Consider the following 16,908-nt stretch of genomic DNA (forward strand, 5'->3'; position numbering starts at 1 on the left):
TCTTAATCCTTCTCTGACCGCAGCAAAGCAGAAATAGAGGTGTCAGCATTGCATGGTATTGTTGGTAATTCTAATAAAACGAGCAGAAAACGATCATGTTTTTAGATAATCTTATTGAAGTCTGGTATTTGGAATTACCTGCTCTGTAAGAAAACTGCAGAATGTGAGAATAAAATGTTAGATATTTGAGAAATGTTTTGTTCTCCTGTGTAAAGGCCATTGTGACATGTTTGTACAAAATATCAGCCAACAGATCGAGGTTATTGTTGGGATTACACCATTATCAGTGCTTACCCCACGGAATGTTTGTATTTGAAATCATGCAACAGTGTAACAGGGTGTGTATCCAGGGACAGAAATAGTTAAACCAGTTATTCTGCCTATTATATGGTCAGTCTGCGCACCATAACCACTTCATGCTGATGGTGATGGAAGGGCGAAATGCTTTAAATGTGCATAAAATGAATTTTGGAAATATGGCAATTTCTGGGGATTAGGGACTCGGCTGTGAAGGGGCCGTGAGGGACCCTAGTTATGGCCAACCCTTCAAAAACAGTTTGATGAAGAATCCACAGTCTGCTGGCATTATGGATTTTAGCGTGATGGTTTAACCCTTTGTTTGCCAATGATAGAAGCTTACTTGCTTTGTTTTAGGTATTACACAGCTGCCAGGTCAGCCTTGAAAAAGACAAGTAAAGGAGTTTAACCCCTTAAGGACCAAACTTCTGGAATAAAAGGGAATCATGACGTGTCAGGCATGTCATGTGTCCTTAAGGGGTTAAGCATGCGTGGGATAGGCATAAGGCTGTCCTAACTATAAGATAAGGCCAGGGACTAATGAAAGTATTTAGAAAATTGGGCAGACTAGATGGGCCGAATGGTTCTTATCTGCCGTCACATTCTATGTTTCTATAAAATGTATAAAAGAACACTCCAAACACCATAATCACTGCAGCACCCCCTCCTATTGTAAATAGCTTGACCCTTCTAGAACGGCCTGACTTCTTACCTGGGTCTCCACCAGGACCCGCTCCCTGTCTCCACTACTGCCAACAGAGAGCTTGAAGTTCTGAAGCAGAAAGTTCTGTTAGATGTCCGGCTCCAAGGGCCCAGACTGGGCTAGCTGAGAATATCAGCTTATTGCTCTCAGCCAATGAGCTAAGCCCTGCCATGCCAAACTTAGCTTAGATCACCTACTCAGATCTCTGGGACAATTGGAACTTCCCACTGACTTGTACCTATGCACCCCTAGCAACCCACCGGTATCCCCTCCACTAACACAAGAATTGTAGCTACAAGGTATGTAACCATTGTGCTGTTTGTGTACCGTATCACGTGCCAATGGCTCGATTGGCTTCCATGTGACCGCTATGGGGTGTACTATGGCCTAGCAGGCAGCATTACATAGTGGATATTGCCCCAGATTCACAACCAGGTACCTTGGGGAAGTACATTTCTTCTCTCTCTCAAGTCCCAACGGAACCTTTTTCACCCCTCGACATTAAATCCTTTTCTAACAATTTACTCTATATCTAACCATTCAGTAAGCAGTCGCGTGGACATTCCTTGAGACGCTGTAGTGACCGCACAGACTGACTTACTAACACTATATCCTTTTCTAATACCTGGCTCTATATCTAACCACTCAGGTGGGATCCCTCCCCTTTCTAATACCTAGTGAGCAGTCGCGTGGACATTCCTTGAGGCGCTGTAGTGACCGCACAGACTGTGATTTACACAATAATAGGACTGGACATTTGAGTTAAGTTTTTCTTTATTTCGTTTTACACGCGGTTTCTTATGGGAAAAGTGAACGTTCGATGTGCCAACTGCATTATCGCCATTCGTATTAGAATTGTCTTGGTTTCTATGATTAATGCTCCCATGTCTGCCATGCATTTTGCATTCACAATAAAAAAAAAATTAAAAAAATTTAGAAACTCAGCGCAGTTTGAGAGCATCTGCCTCGGTCCACGTCGTGGAGGAAGGGGGCAGCACCCGGGTAGATAGTCAAACGGTACAAAAGTTTGTTGTAGTGGTTATAGTGCTTGGAGTGCTCCTTTAACAGAACTGTATGCGAGTTAATAAAGCGGTTACCTATAAAGGATGTGAGTTATTTAAACACGCCTAAATAAATAAATGCACACCCTTCTGGAATGAGACGTTACATATTATAAAGCAACACAGGGCACGTCGAAAACAACGTTTATAGCCTCATAATACGAACGGCAGCTGGTAAACCCACTCTCTGGAAGAACGATTGAATATCGGGTTATATGGGAATTTCAGGATAATTTTAAGCAGGGTTATTCAACGCAAATTTACAGTCAAAACATTCATTAAACTAGACATGCTGTCAGATCAGCTACTCTGGCCTTAAATGTGAAATTCTCACAATAAATTAATAACTGACAGCAATGGATGTTCAGAGACGAATCTTATCAGAGAGACGTTTAACCCGTTCTGGTTCTCAATATCCCTTTCTTTCTCCCATATCCTCCAGAACCATGAAGGTCAAATGTCACGCGGGAGCCAGGAAAGGGTCTGGGGAGCGGTTAGAAGGCCGCAGATATTTGGGGTGACTCTACTTACAATATAAGGGTATTATATCTGCATGCAGACATTGTTACAATCTGTAGGAAGCTGAACTCCCAAAAATGTCTTCTGATTTAGACTAATGGTCGTAAGAAGGACCTTCGACCTTTTCATGTCTTTATCGTATATGACAAAAACATTACTTTGGTTCGATTCCATAATCCCAGGCTCTGATAAGGTCAAATAAGGGATACATCTATCTGCTTTGGGGATGAAAATGAACACATATCAGAATGTTTATAGAATTGATATATTTAGGTAATGGTGACTAACCATTTCCGAGGTCTTTTCTAACAAAATGAACTTGGGAATGAAGGGGTTAATGAATGAAACAGCTGTTACAGTATGCAGATCACAATAACAGATCATTTAAAGGGATTTAATAATTATTGATGTCTAAACATGCGTGTGGAACATAAACAGGCAATATGTGGGGTCTGTCGTACGATCCTCGGAGTTGACTCATCTCATTGAGAAGGAACATGCATGATTAGTGACACAGCTGCTATTACTGTCTATCACAGCACAGAACCAGACATGTTAGAGCACCTCTAGTCGTATCATAAAGAGAAATCGCCCATTTATTCCCTTTGGGAGCGGTTATAGTTTAATAGCCTTCTGCTGTTCGTAGAACTGCCCTCCAGTTCCACCGTGTTCCAGCCATTCTGTTCAGTGATTGTCTCTGCCGTGTCGCCAACATGCGCCGTTTTTAGAATCATCTTGCAGAATTGCTACCTGAAGGACAACTCCCCTGGTCGGCATCGCTGAGAACTAATAATGGGGGGAGAAGGCGTTTCTAAAATAAAATCAGCTCGAAATGTTATACCTTAACGTATCCGTAACAAGAACACGGGGTCTTTTAGTATATATGTAATAATACAGATTTACTACAGTCTCAGATAGAGAGACCTAAACTGTAGCAGGATCTTCTGTGATTTCTCTATGATTAGTAAAGAACAGACACCAACCAAAACCACGACATTATAACACTGAACAATGTTCATCGATGATGGAATGCACTGTGACTGTACAATGGGAGGTTTATTATATAGATTATGTGTCGACTGGTAATATTTCTGATAGCCCACTTGTTCTTGAGAGTTGGGTAAAAATAAAGAATTTTACAAATATATGTATTTAGTGAAGACACGTCACATATAAAGTATGTGAGTGAACGGAGACGTGGGCCAGCAGGAGTAACCGTGTATTCACACCTGGAATAAAACACACGAGAGCCAGCAATCTGGTCACACGTGGGACGTGTTCCGAAATAGAACATCCAGAAAGGAATTCCAACGTTACACATTTAGTGCCATTAGTGGAGAGATAATAATGAAAAGCAACTACAGGGAAAAGTTAGATTATAAGGTTTGGGGGTAACACAGTTAGGGCTAGGGGTGCTCCTACACGTTAGCCTTGTGCACAAACTCCAAGTCATGGCTAGTCTTTACAGCATTGGCTTCAATGGTGATCACCCCGGCGGCGGGACCGAGACCGGCGTCACAGCAGTAGGAAAGGGCTATTATCATGAAATAAATGAAAAATCTGAGAACGAGGAGAGAAGAATTTTATGTATCTCACAGGAAGAGACTGAACACGTTATAGTTTAGAAGTGACAGGCAGCGGCTGGTAAAGGACCATCGATGGTATACAAAGATAAGGCCGGCGCACAAACTCCCACTACTCCTAGGCAGCAGCAATGACTATAGAACACATCAGCATCAATACATACAGAAAAAAACAAACAAGGAAAGAGTTACTTGCGCCGCACGCTAGCCCAAATCCCTGTGTAGATTTAAATAACTGGAGGTTTTTAGTTTCACCCCATGACAGGCGGCAGCTGGTAAAGGACCATCGATGGTTAATGTCTGGAGAGGACGGTGCAGACACTATGTACATAAAATCTGCAATGGGCGATAGGCGGAGTGATTTATGTTTGAGAAAGCAGCTGTGTGGATACGGAACAAGCTGGAAAAACAATGTAAGAACGGAAGAACATTGGGTAGAGAAGTCAGCCAGTGTTAATAAAAGGTGAAGTGACAAAGGATGAGAGATCTGGAACTATATCTAGGATTATGACAAGAAAGAGGACAGAAGGATTTCCCTAAATAGGGACTTGTGACGAGACCAATCTCGCCACATTGCATTGGAGGAGCCTGGTTGCCCGCCTGTTGCCTCTGGACTATGGCCCCATGTTAAAAAGCTTGATTTTCCCCTGCAAAGACACGAAAGCCGGGTCATTCGGTGCTTGCCCTGTGTGAGCGGTGATACCCCAGATAGCTATGCCATGGAGCCCATTCGTATAATGAAAGACTATGGGAAAGACTTTGGCTCCATGGCAATTGAACTGTGTGTGTGTGGTCTGAGAGCCATTCAGTAATACTGTGCGCTCAGACCTAAGCTATCTGGGGATATGTTGAATGTACCTGTTTTATGCAATGGCTGCACAGTTATATATTTGTATGTATTTTATTGTCTTTTGCTGCCATGTGTTCAATGGAGTTTTGCCTCTGTCCTTGGAGATAATTGGATTACTTCCCAATTATCTCCAGGATAGAAGACTCTATGGAACTGGTTTTGGGCAGAAAAGCCATGCTTCATTTGGTCACAAAGGACTACGATCTATCTTTTGAACCACTGGACCAATTTGTATGATTTTGACGTATGTTTGTATTTGGAGTATTTGGAGTATGCGGATTCTGAAAATGTAAGTTTTTTAACTTTTTAAGTTATGAATATTGTGGAAAAACTGTATTTCTCTGCTTGTGATATTTACATTACCCATTGTGTAAGGTAATTGTATCACAGGCAGAGGGGAGGATTTTGTGTGGGAGTGTCTGTCAGGGCTCCGTGGGCAGCGGTGAAAGCGGCAATCTGCTCGCAGCACTCACCCTCGGTCCGTCGCTGCCCGCGGTCCCCCCTCCTCTTACCGGTCGGCGAGCGGCGTCCTCTCCTCTTGACACGCCGCTCGCGTCCTCTCCTCCTCCTCCCCCCAGCAGCAGCATGTCTAACGCTGCACGCTGGGAGCCAGCACCCATATCAGTACGCCGGGGTCACTCACGTGACCCGGCGTTAAAGCGACAGTACAACAATCACAGTGGGGGGTATAGATACCCCCCACGTGTGTTTGTTAATTCTGATTGGAAGTTATCCAATCAGAATTAAGGCAAGGATATTTATACTTACCTTTCCTGTCTCTCAGTGCCCTGTTGTGGTCTTTGCTTTTGAGTATTGATTCTGAACGTGTGCTTTCTGGTTACGTACTCCCTGGCTTGTTATACTGACTTTGTGACTTTCTCCTACCCTTTGACCTCGGCTTGTTTCTCGTTATTCTGTTTTCTGGTTCCCCTTACTTGGCTTATCTCCTGACTATTCTGTGTGTGCTTAGCCCGGCCACTCTAAGGTCCGGTACTGCACACTTTCTGTGTGTGTGTCTGTGTGTGTGTTAGCGTGTTGGGTTCCCCGAATCGTGACAGTGTCTGAGTGTATTGTACGTGTTTATTGGTTGTTTTCCAAAACCCTGTGGGTGGTACTAATGTGTATATAAGAACAATAAACCCACAGCTCTGTCTGTTCCTGCCTGACCCTCAAAACGGAGCCTTGTCTCGTTCTTGGGGTGGATTTATTGTATGCTGTTCCAGTTTGACGGCTAGGAGTGTAAACCTATTCATATGGTTTTTCCTATTCGTCTGTTTACAGCATTCGTTTGTTTGAGAGCATTCATATGCTTCTCCGGTTCGGTGGATTGGTGTCTACAGTAGCTGTGCCGGTGTCTCTGGAAGGGAAGATCTACTAAATGGCTGTTAAACCCTTTTATGCCTGGGGTGCTGTTACAGGACTGTCCCTCCTAAATAGCGACACTTGGGAGGTATGCGAAGGGATGAGGAGACTTGGAGTACCAGAAAACAATTTAAAGAAATGCTGTAAAATACTGTAATGCAAATAACAGCGATAGATTTATTGAAAATTAATACAAAACACCTTGTGTTCTGTAGGTGGAAAGAAGCGGAAAGCCCCTTAGTGTTATAGTCCCTGTGGTTCCAGGATTGGGGGGTAGGTCTTGTAGACCCTGTGGTTCCAGGATTGGGGGGTAGGTCTTGTAGACCCTGTGGTTCCAGGATTGGGGGGTAGGTCTTGTAGACCCTGTGGTTCCAGGATTGGGGGGTAGGTCTTGTAGACCCTGTGGTTCCAGGATTGGGGGGTAGGTCTTGTAGACCCTGTGGTTCCAGGATTGGGGGGTAGGTCTTGTAGACCCTGTGGTTCCAGGATTGGGGGGTAGGTCTTGTAGACCCTCTGGTTCCAGGATTGGGGGGTAGGTCTTGTAGACCCTCTGGTTCCAGGATTGGGGGGTAGGTCTTGTAGACCCTCTGGTTCCAGGATTGGGGGGTAGGTCTTGTAGACCCTCTGGTTCCAGGATTGGGGGGTAGGTCTTGTAGACCCTCTGGTTCCAGGATTGGGGGGTAGGTCTTGTAGACCCTCTGGTTCCAGGATTGGGGGGTAGGTCTTGTAGACCCTGTGGTTCCAGGATTGGGGGGTAGGTCTTGTAGACCCTGTGGTTCCAGGATTGGGGGGTAGGTCTTGTAGACCCTGTGGTTCCAGGATTGGGGGGTAGGTCTTGTAGACCCTGTGGTTCCAGGATTGGGGGGTAGGTCTTGTAGACCCTGTGGTTCCAGGATTGGGGGGTAGGTCTTGTAGACCCTGTGGTTCCAGGATTGGGGGGTAGGTCTTGTAGACCCTGTGGTTCCAGGATTGGGGGGTAGGTCTTGTAGACCCTCTGGTTCCAGGATTGGGGGGTAGGTCTTGTAGACCCTCTGGTTCCAGGATTGGGGGGTAGGTCTTGTAGACCCTCTGGTTCCAGGATTGGGGGGTAGGTCTTGTAGACCCTCTGGTTCCAGGATTGGGGGGTAGGTCTTGTAGACCCTCTGGTTCCAGGATTGGGGGGTAGGTCTTGTAGACCCTTTGGTTCCAGGATTGGGGGGTAGGTCTTGTAGACCCTGTGGTTCCAGGATTGGGGGGTAGGTCTTGTAGACCCTGTGGTTCCAGGATTGGGGGGTAGGTCTTGTAGACCCTGTGGTTCCAGGATTGGGGGGTAGGTCTTGTAGACCCTGTGGTTCCAGGATTGGGGGGTAGGTCTTGTAGACCCTCTGGTTCCAGGATTGGGGGGTAGGTCTTGTAGACCCTCTGGTTCCAGGATTGGGGGGTAGGTCTTGTAGACCCTCTGGTTCCAGGATTGGGGGGTAGGTCTTGTAGACCCTCTGGTTCCAGGATTGGGGGGTAGGTCTTGTAGACCCTCTGGTTCCAGGATTGGGGGGTAGGTCTTGTAGACCCTCTGGTTCCAGGATTGGGGGGTAGGTCTTGTAGACCCTCTGGTTCCAGGATTGGGGGGTAGGTCTTGTAGACCCTCTGGTTCCAGGATTGGGGGGTAGGTCTTGTAGACCCTCTGGTTCCAGGATTGGGGGGTAGGTCTTGTAGACCCTCTGGTTCCAGGATTGGGGGGTAGGTCTTGTAGACCCTCTGGTTCCAGGATTGGGGGGTAGGTCTTGTAGACCCTCTGGTTCCAGGATTGGGGGGTAGGTCTTGTAGACCCTCTGGTTCCAGGATTGGGGGGTAGGTCTTGTAGACCCTCTGGTTCCAGGATTGGGGGGTAGGTCTTGTAGACCCTCTGGTTCCAGGATTGGGGGGTAGGTCTTGTAGACCCTCTGGTTCCAGGATTGGGGGGTAGGTCTTGTAGACCCTCTGGTTCCAGGATTGGGGGGTAGGTCTTGTAGACCCTCTGGTTCCAGGATTGGGGGGTAGGTCTTGTAGACCCTCTGGTTCCAGGATTGGGGGGTAGGTCTTGTAGACCCTCTGGTTCCAGGATTGGGGGGTAGGTCTTGTAGACCCTCTGGTTCCAGGATTGGGGGGTAGGTCTTGTAGACCCTCTGGTTCCAGGATTGGGGGGTAGGTCTTGTAGACCCTCTGGTTCCAGGATTGGGGGGTAGGTCTTGTAGACCCTCTGGTTCCAGGATTGGGGGGTAGGTCTTGTAGACCCTCTGGTTCCAGGATTGGGGGGTAGGTCTTGTAGACCCTCTGGTTCCAGGATTGGGGGGTAGGTCTTGTAGACCCTCTGGTTCCAGGATTGGGGGGTAGGTCTTGTAGACCCTCTGGTTCCAGGATTGGGGGGTAGGTCTTGTAGACCCTCTGGTTCCAGGATTGGGGGGTAGGTCTTGTAGACCCTCTGGTTCCAGGATTGGGGGGTAGGTCTTGTAGACCCTCTGGTTCCAGGATTGGGGGGTAGGTCTTGTAGACCCTCTGGTTCCAGGATTGGGGGGTAGGTCTTGTAGACCCTCTGGTTCCAGGATTGGGGGGTAGGTCTTGTAGACCCTCTGGTTCCAGGATTGGGGGGTAGGTCTTGTAGACCCTCTGGTTCCAGGATTGGGGGGTAGGTCTTGTAGACCCTCTGGTTCCAGGATTGGGGGGTAGGTCTTGTAGACCCTCTGGTTCCAGGATTGGGGGGTAGGTCTTGTAGACCCTCTGGTTCCAGGATTGGGGGGTAGGTCTTGTAGACCCTCTGGTTCCAGGATTGGGGGGTAGGTCTTGTAGACCCTCTGGCTCCATGATTGGGGATAGGTATTGCAGACACTGTGGTTCCATGATTGGGGATAGGCATTGCAGACACTGTGGTTCCATGATTGGGGATAGGCATTGTAGACCCTCTGGTTCCATGATTGGGGATAGGCATTGTAGACCCTCTGGTTCCATGATTGGGGATAGGCATTGTAGACCCTCTGGTTCCATGATTGGGGATAGGTATTGTAGACCCTCTGGTTCCATGATTGGGGATAGGTATTGTAGACCCTCTGGTTCCATGATTGGGGATAGGTATTGTAGACCCTCTGGTTCCATGATTGGGGATAGGTATTGTAGACCCTCTGGTTCCATGATTGGGGATAGGTATTGTAGACCCTCTGGTTCCATGATTGGGGATAGGTATTGTAGACCCTCTGGTTCCATGATTGGGGATAGGTATTGTAGACCCTCTGGTTCCATGATTGGGGATAGGTATTGTAGACCCTCTGGTTCCATGATTGGGGATAGGTATTGTAGACCCTCTGGTTCCATGATTGGGGATAGGTATTGTAGACCCTCTGGTTCCATGATTGGGGATAGGTATTGTAGACCCTCTGGTTCCATGATTGGGGATAGGTATTGTAGACCCTCTGGTTCCATGATTGGGGATAGGTATTGTAGACCCTCTGGTTCCATGATTGGGGATAGGTATTGTAGACCCTCTGGTTCCATGATTGGGGATAGGTATTGTAGACCCTCTGGTTCCATGATTGGGGATAGGTATTGTAGACCCTCTGGTTCCATGATTGGGGATAGGTATTGTAGACCCTCTGGTTCCATGATTGGGGATAGGTATTGTAGACCCTCTGGTTCCATGATTGGGGATAGGTATTGTAGACCCTCTGGTTCCATGATTGGGGATAGGTATTGTAGACCCTCTGGTTCCATGATTGGGGATAGGTATTGTAGACCCTCTGGTTCCATGATTGGGGATAGGTATTGTAGACCCTCTGGTTCCATGATTGGGGATAGGTATTGTAGACCCTCTGGTTCCATGATTGGGGATAGGTATTGTAGACCCTCTGGTTCCATGATTGGGGATAGGTATTGTAGACCCTCTGGTTCCATGATTGGGGATAGGTATTGTAGACCCTCTGGTTCCATGATTGGGGATAGGTATTGTAGACCCTCTGGTTCCATGATTGGGGATAGGTATTGTAGACCCTCTGGTTCCATGATTGGGGATAGGTATTGTAGACCCTCTGGTTCCATGATTGGGGATAGGTATTGTAGACCCTCTGGTTCCATGATTGGGGATAGGTATTGTAGACCCTCTGGTTCCATGATTGGGGATAGGTATTGTAGACCCTCTGGTTCCATGATTGGGGATAGGTATTGTAGACCCTCTGGTTCCATGATTGGGGATAGGTATTGTAGACCCTCTGGTTCCATGATTGGGGATAGGTATTGTAGACCCTCTGGTTCCATGATTGGGGATAGGTATTGTAGACCCTCTGGTTCCATGATTGGGGATAGGTATTGTAGACCCTCTGGTTCCATGATTGGGGATAGGTATTGTAGACCCTCTGGTTCCATGATTGGGGATAGGTATTGTAGACCCTCTGGTTCCATGATTGGGGATAGGTATTGTAGACCCTCTGGTTCCATGATTGGGGATAGGTATTGTAGACCCTCTGGTTCCATGATTGGGGATAGGTATTGTAGACCCTCTGGTTCCATGATTGGGGATAGGTATTGTAGACCCTCTGGTTCCATGATTGGGGATAGGTATTGTAGACCCTCTGGTTCCATGATTGGGGATAGGTATTGTAGACCCTCTGGTTCCATGATTGGGGATAGGTATTGTAGACCCTCTGGTTCCATGATTGGGGATAGGTATTGTAGACCCTCTGGTTCCATGATTGGGGATAGGTATTGTAGACCCTCTGGTTCCATGATTGGGGATAGGTATTGTAGACCCTCTGGTTCCATGATTGGGGATAGGTATTGTAGACCCTCTGGTTCCATGATTGGGGATAGGTATTGTAGACCCTCTGGTTCCATGATTGGGGATAGGTATTGTAGACCCTCTGGTTCCATGATTGGGGATAGGTATTGTAGACCCTCTGGTTCCATGATTGGGGATAGGTATTGTAGACCCTCTGGTTCCATGATTGGGGATAGGTATTGTAGACCCTCTGGTTCCATGATTGGGGATAGGTATTGTAGACCCTCTGGTTCCATGATTGGGGATAGGTATTGTAGACCCTCTGGTTCCATGATTGGGGATAGGTATTGTAGACCCTCTGGTTCCATGATTGGGGATAGGTATTGTAGACCCTCTGGTTCCATGATTGGGGATAGGTATTGTAGACCCTCTGGTTCCATGATTGGGGATAGGTATTGTAGACCCTCTGGTTCCATGATTGGGGATAGGTATTGTAGACCCTCTGGTTCCATGATTGGGGATAGGTATTGTAGACCCTCTGGTTCCATGATTGGGGATAGGTATTGTAGACCCTCTGGTTCCATGATTGGGGATAGGTATTGTAGACCCTCTGGTTCCATGATTGGGGATAGGTATTGTAGACCCTCTGGTTCCATGATTGGGGATAGGTATTGTAGACCCTCTGGTTCCATGATTGGGGATAGGTATTGTAGACCCTCTGGTTCCATGATTGGGGATAGGTATTGTAGACCCTCTGGTTCCATGATTGGGGATAGGTATTGTAGACCCTCTGGTTCCATGATTGGGGATAGGTATTGTAGACCCTCTGGTTCCATGATTGGGGATAGGTATTGTAGACCCTCTGGTTCCATGATTGGGGATAGGTATTGTAGACCCTCTGGTTCCATGATTGGGGATAGGTATTGTAGACCCTCTGGTTCCATGATTGGGGATAGGTATTGTAGACCCTCTGGTTCCATGATTGGGGATAGGTATTGTAGACCCTCTGGTTCCATGATTGGGGATAGGTATTGTAGACCCTCTGGTTCCATGATTGGGGATAGGTATTGTAGACCCTCTGGTTCCATGATTGGGGATAGGTATTGTAGACCCTCTGGTTCCATGATTGGGGATAGGTATTGTAGACCCTCTGGTTCCATGATTGGGGATAGGTATTGTAGACCCTCTGGTTCCATGATTGGGGATAGGTATTGTAGACCCTCTGGTTCCATGATTGGGGATAGGTATTGTAGACCCTCTGGTTCCATGATTGGGGATAGGTATTGTAGACCCTCTGGTTCCATGATTGGGGATAGGTATTGTAGACCCTCTGGTTCCATGATTGGGGATAGGTATTGTAGACCCTCTGGTTCCATGATTGGGGATAGGTATTGTAGACCCTCTGGTTCCATGATTGGGGATAGGTATTGTAGACCCTCTGGTTCCATGATTGGGGATAGGTATTGTAGACCCTCTGGTTCCATGATTGGGGATAGGTATTGTAGACCCTCTGGTTCCATGATTGGGGATAGGTATTGTAGACCCTCTGGTTCCATGATTGGGGATAGGTATTGTAGACCCTCTGGTTCCATGATTGGGGATAGGTATTGTAGACCCTCTGGTTCCATGATTGGGGATAGGTATTGTAGACCCTCTGGTTCCATGATTGGGGATAGGTATTGTAGACCCTCTGGTTCCATGATTGGGGATAGGTATTGTAGACCCTCTGGTTCCATGATTGGGGATAGGTATTGTAGACCCTCTGGTTCCATGATTGGGGATAGGTATTGTAGACCCTCTGGTTCCATGATTGGGGATAGGTATTGTAGACCCTCTGGTTCCATGATTGGGGATAGGTATTGTAGACCCTCTGGTTCCATGATTGGGGATAGGTATTGTAGACCCTCTGGTTCCATGATTGGGGATAGGTATTGTAGACCCTCTGGTTCCATGATTGGGGATAGGTATTGTAGACCCTCTGGTTCCATGATTGGGGATAGGTATTGTAGACCCTCTGGTTCCATGATTGGGGATAGGTATTGTAGACCCTCTGGTTCCATGATTGGGGATAGGTATTGTAGACCCTCTGGTTCCATGATTGGGGATAGGTATTGTAGACCCTCTGGTTCCATGATTGGGGATAGGTATTGTAGACCCTCTGGTTCCATGATTGGGGATAGGTATTGTAGACCCTCTGGTTCCATGATTGGGGATAGGTATTGTAGACCCTCTGGTTCCATGATTGGGGATAGGTATTGTAGACCCTCTGGTTCCATGATTGGGGATAGGTATTGTAGACCCTCTGGTTCCATGATTGGGGATAGGTATTGTAGACCCTCTGGTTCCATGATTGGGGATAGGTATTGTAGACCCTCTGGTTCCATGATTGGGGATAGGTATTGTAGACCCTCTGGTTCCATGATTGGGGATAGGTATTGTAGACCCTCTGGTTCCATGATTGGGGATAGGTGTTGTAGACCCTCTGGTTCCATGATTGGGGATAGGTGTTGTAGACCCTCTGGTTCCATGATTGGGGATAGGTATTGTAGACCCTCTGGCTCCATGATTGGGAATAGGTATTGTAGACCCTCTGGTTCCATGATTGGGGATAGGTATTGTAGACCCTCTGGTTCCATGATTGGGGATAGGTATTGTAGACCCTCTGGCTCCATGATTGGGGATAGGTATTGTAGACCCTCTGGCTCCATGATTGGGGATAGGTATTGTAGACCCTCTGGTTCCATGATTGGGGATAGGTATTTTAGACCCTCTGGTTCCATGATTGGGGATAGGTATTGCAGACACTGTTGTTCCATGATTGGGGATAGGTGTGATCAGGGCTATCAGGGGATGCCACATTTGTGGGGATACTATGTGTTTTGGTGTACTTTTGGGACTTTTTAGAAATGTGTGTTTTTTGTGTTTGGAGATAATGGAGTTTAGTATAGTGCTTGACTCTATCTCCTAATTAAAGGGGAAGGCTTATTGTATTATATGTGGGAGTGTCATGCATTGTAACTCTTATTATTGGTTTGTAAGTTTGTGTCCCTGTCTCCAACAAGGTCCACGTGGCACCATTAAAATTCAGTTCCTGCTAACCCCTCAACATGTAGCCAAGTCTCGTGATTGTAGCGAACCTGCTATACCACTAGCTCTTATAAGAGCTTCACAGCTATACTCTCTTGGAGGAGAGGCCTTACCACTGAATCCCTGGATCCAGGAGTTTGGTCCAGGATGGGAAGGGATGGCGAAATCCCAACCAAGCTGCGGCGGTTGGTTTGTGGGGTCTACGGTGCTTATGGTCCTCAGCGTCAGCTAGGAAGCATCAATTGGCGGAGGTACCCAGTCCGGGTGCCAGATGGTCCGTCACAGTAGGTCTTATAGACCCTCTGGTTCCATGATTGGGGGTAGGTCGTATAGTCCGTAACACAGAGCTCTAGAAAATGATGGTGTGTAAGAAAAATATAATTCTAAAAAATGACTCTTGATATGACTGCGTGTTAATTGCCAAAGGTTATGAGAATTTACAATCCTGTTCTCCAGGAAACGACCAATACACATAAATAACCTTCATTATGCAGAACACATATGGCTGTTACATGCGCCATACGTTAATCTCCAGCAAACACATGGGAAGAGAATGTGCAGCTGTGTTTTGCTCCCACGAGTGACATTCCTGACATATGTTTTAGTTACATTATCAGCAATGCATGAACACATTCTCTCTCTCAAGGTTCAAAGAAACATCGGACATCTCAAGACTGCTCATTTTCACATATTTTATTAATCTTTGACTATTTTAATCAGATCCATAAAAATGCATTAATATAAAACATATTGAGCAGGAAATTAATCCAGACAATTTTCACTTTAGTGCTTGGGGATCCCCAGTTTGTAATATCACAAATGCCAAAATTCTTATTAACCCCAAGAATACTTGTTGCTTAACTCTGGAATTCTGTTCAGAAATTCTCTGTAATTTGGCCATGAGACAAGCCATTTCCCGTGGTTATTAATAAATATACAAATGAAATAAGCAAAGAATGTTCAAGATTTACATTTAATGTTTCAGTGAGGAAAGCATGGACGCAACATGACCTCCAGGCTATTTTGATGCCAAGTTGGAGATAAACAACGCACAATTTCTCATGAAAATTTCAGAGGGAGCGTTATTGTGGTATAAAACTACGCTGGATTACACCTTATTGTCCTCTTTTCCCAAGAATAGCACTTTTTGCCAGATCCCCTGTGGCAAAACTAGCCACTTCTGGACTGTAGTTATTAAAGGTTGTCCGTAGGCTGAATATGTACTGTGTATTTTAACCTGTGTATGTACCGTATTGTGGCCGTTCGCATGCTGGCAGCCACCAAGCATTCATACGACGAAACACGGCTATCCTGGCCGTTCGCAGTACGAATACGGGCTCCCCAGGTCGACCACACATTCCCAAGTCGTGTGGTACCAATTCCCAGATTGCAACATTGTTGCAATCGGTAATTAAGGGCTCTCCGAGGTGGCCGTCGATCCACTACCGACCATGCGGCGGTCGGCCATCTTGGATCCTTTGTTTCTGCAGCGGTGTTCGGTCGTCGAGAGCCTGGAACTGAAAACGGCTACTCGATGATTTGAACGCCGCTGGACTTCCAGAGCGTTCGGGAGTCCCGCGTTCGGTACATTGTATGTCCCGTACTTATTCGGTACTTTTAAACTCACTTTAATGTTTTATTGTATTATGTGCGGCGTTCGGTCAATTCAGCTGGGATCGGAGCGGTATTCTCACAAAGTGTGCGCTCCGACCTCAGCTATCTACCGAACGTTCAACTATTGCAAAGTACCGAATATTGTGTAATTTCTGTATTTTAATGTCAATTGTCGGTTTTGCTGCACGAGGAGATAATCCACTTAGTCGTCCATTTTAGTGGGAGTATCTTTCTCGTGCAGCAAGGCCTGTTGGGAAAGTCACAGTGCATGGTGGGAGAAATCCCCTGGAATTACTGTCTGGAAACCCCTTGCATGGGGAACTGTATAAATATGCTGCCTGTGAATAAACCGAGTTAGTTGACTCCCAAACTGTGTTTCGTCCGGTTATTGGGAGGATTGGGAATATTGCCTTGCTTTCTACTCTGACTGTGGATTTCCTAGATGTACCAACGGATATCGTATGCTGATACATTGCATTCCGTTACAATTGGTGGCAAGCGACGGGATCCGAACCTTACAGCCGAAAAAGCAGCGTTCGTGGAAACTGGAACGACCGAACAAGGAAAGCAAGGGCAATTCGTATGGAGATTGATTATACCATACTAAAACGACAAACTTTAAAAGAGCTACTGGAAGCCAGGGGTAAGATAGCCAGCAACAAGTCTAAGGCTGTGCTGATCGCTGAACTGATGGAGGGAGACCGAGCCCGCAGCGCTACACCCCCACCAGCCAAGGAAGAGACCCCATTCCAAAAAGAGCTGCGAACCAGGTTGGAGTTTTTACCGCAACCAGTACCGCTGGAAATACTGACCGTGATGGTATCAGATGTACAGGATTATCTGATGGCGACCAGCACACCAGCAACCCCGCCTAGGGCAGAGTCTGTTACTGCCTCCACCTACGGACAGGTCAAGCCCAAAGTCCCACATCACGCCTTTAAAGCGTTTTGTGAAGAAAAGGACGAAATCGATGGGTATTTGCAGGACTTTGAGCGGCTGTGCGATCTGCACGATTTGGAGCCCGTAGTATGGGTGCCGCTGCTGGCAGGCAAATTATCGGGTAGGGCAGCTGAAGCCTACCGTGCTGTACCCCGAGAGGACAGTAAGGATTACCC

This window comes from Pelobates fuscus, chromosome 13 (assembly GCF_036172605.1).
Source record: "Pelobates fuscus isolate aPelFus1 chromosome 13, aPelFus1.pri, whole genome shotgun sequence".
Taxonomy (NCBI): Eukaryota; Metazoa; Chordata; class Amphibia; order Anura; family Pelobatidae; genus Pelobates; species Pelobates fuscus.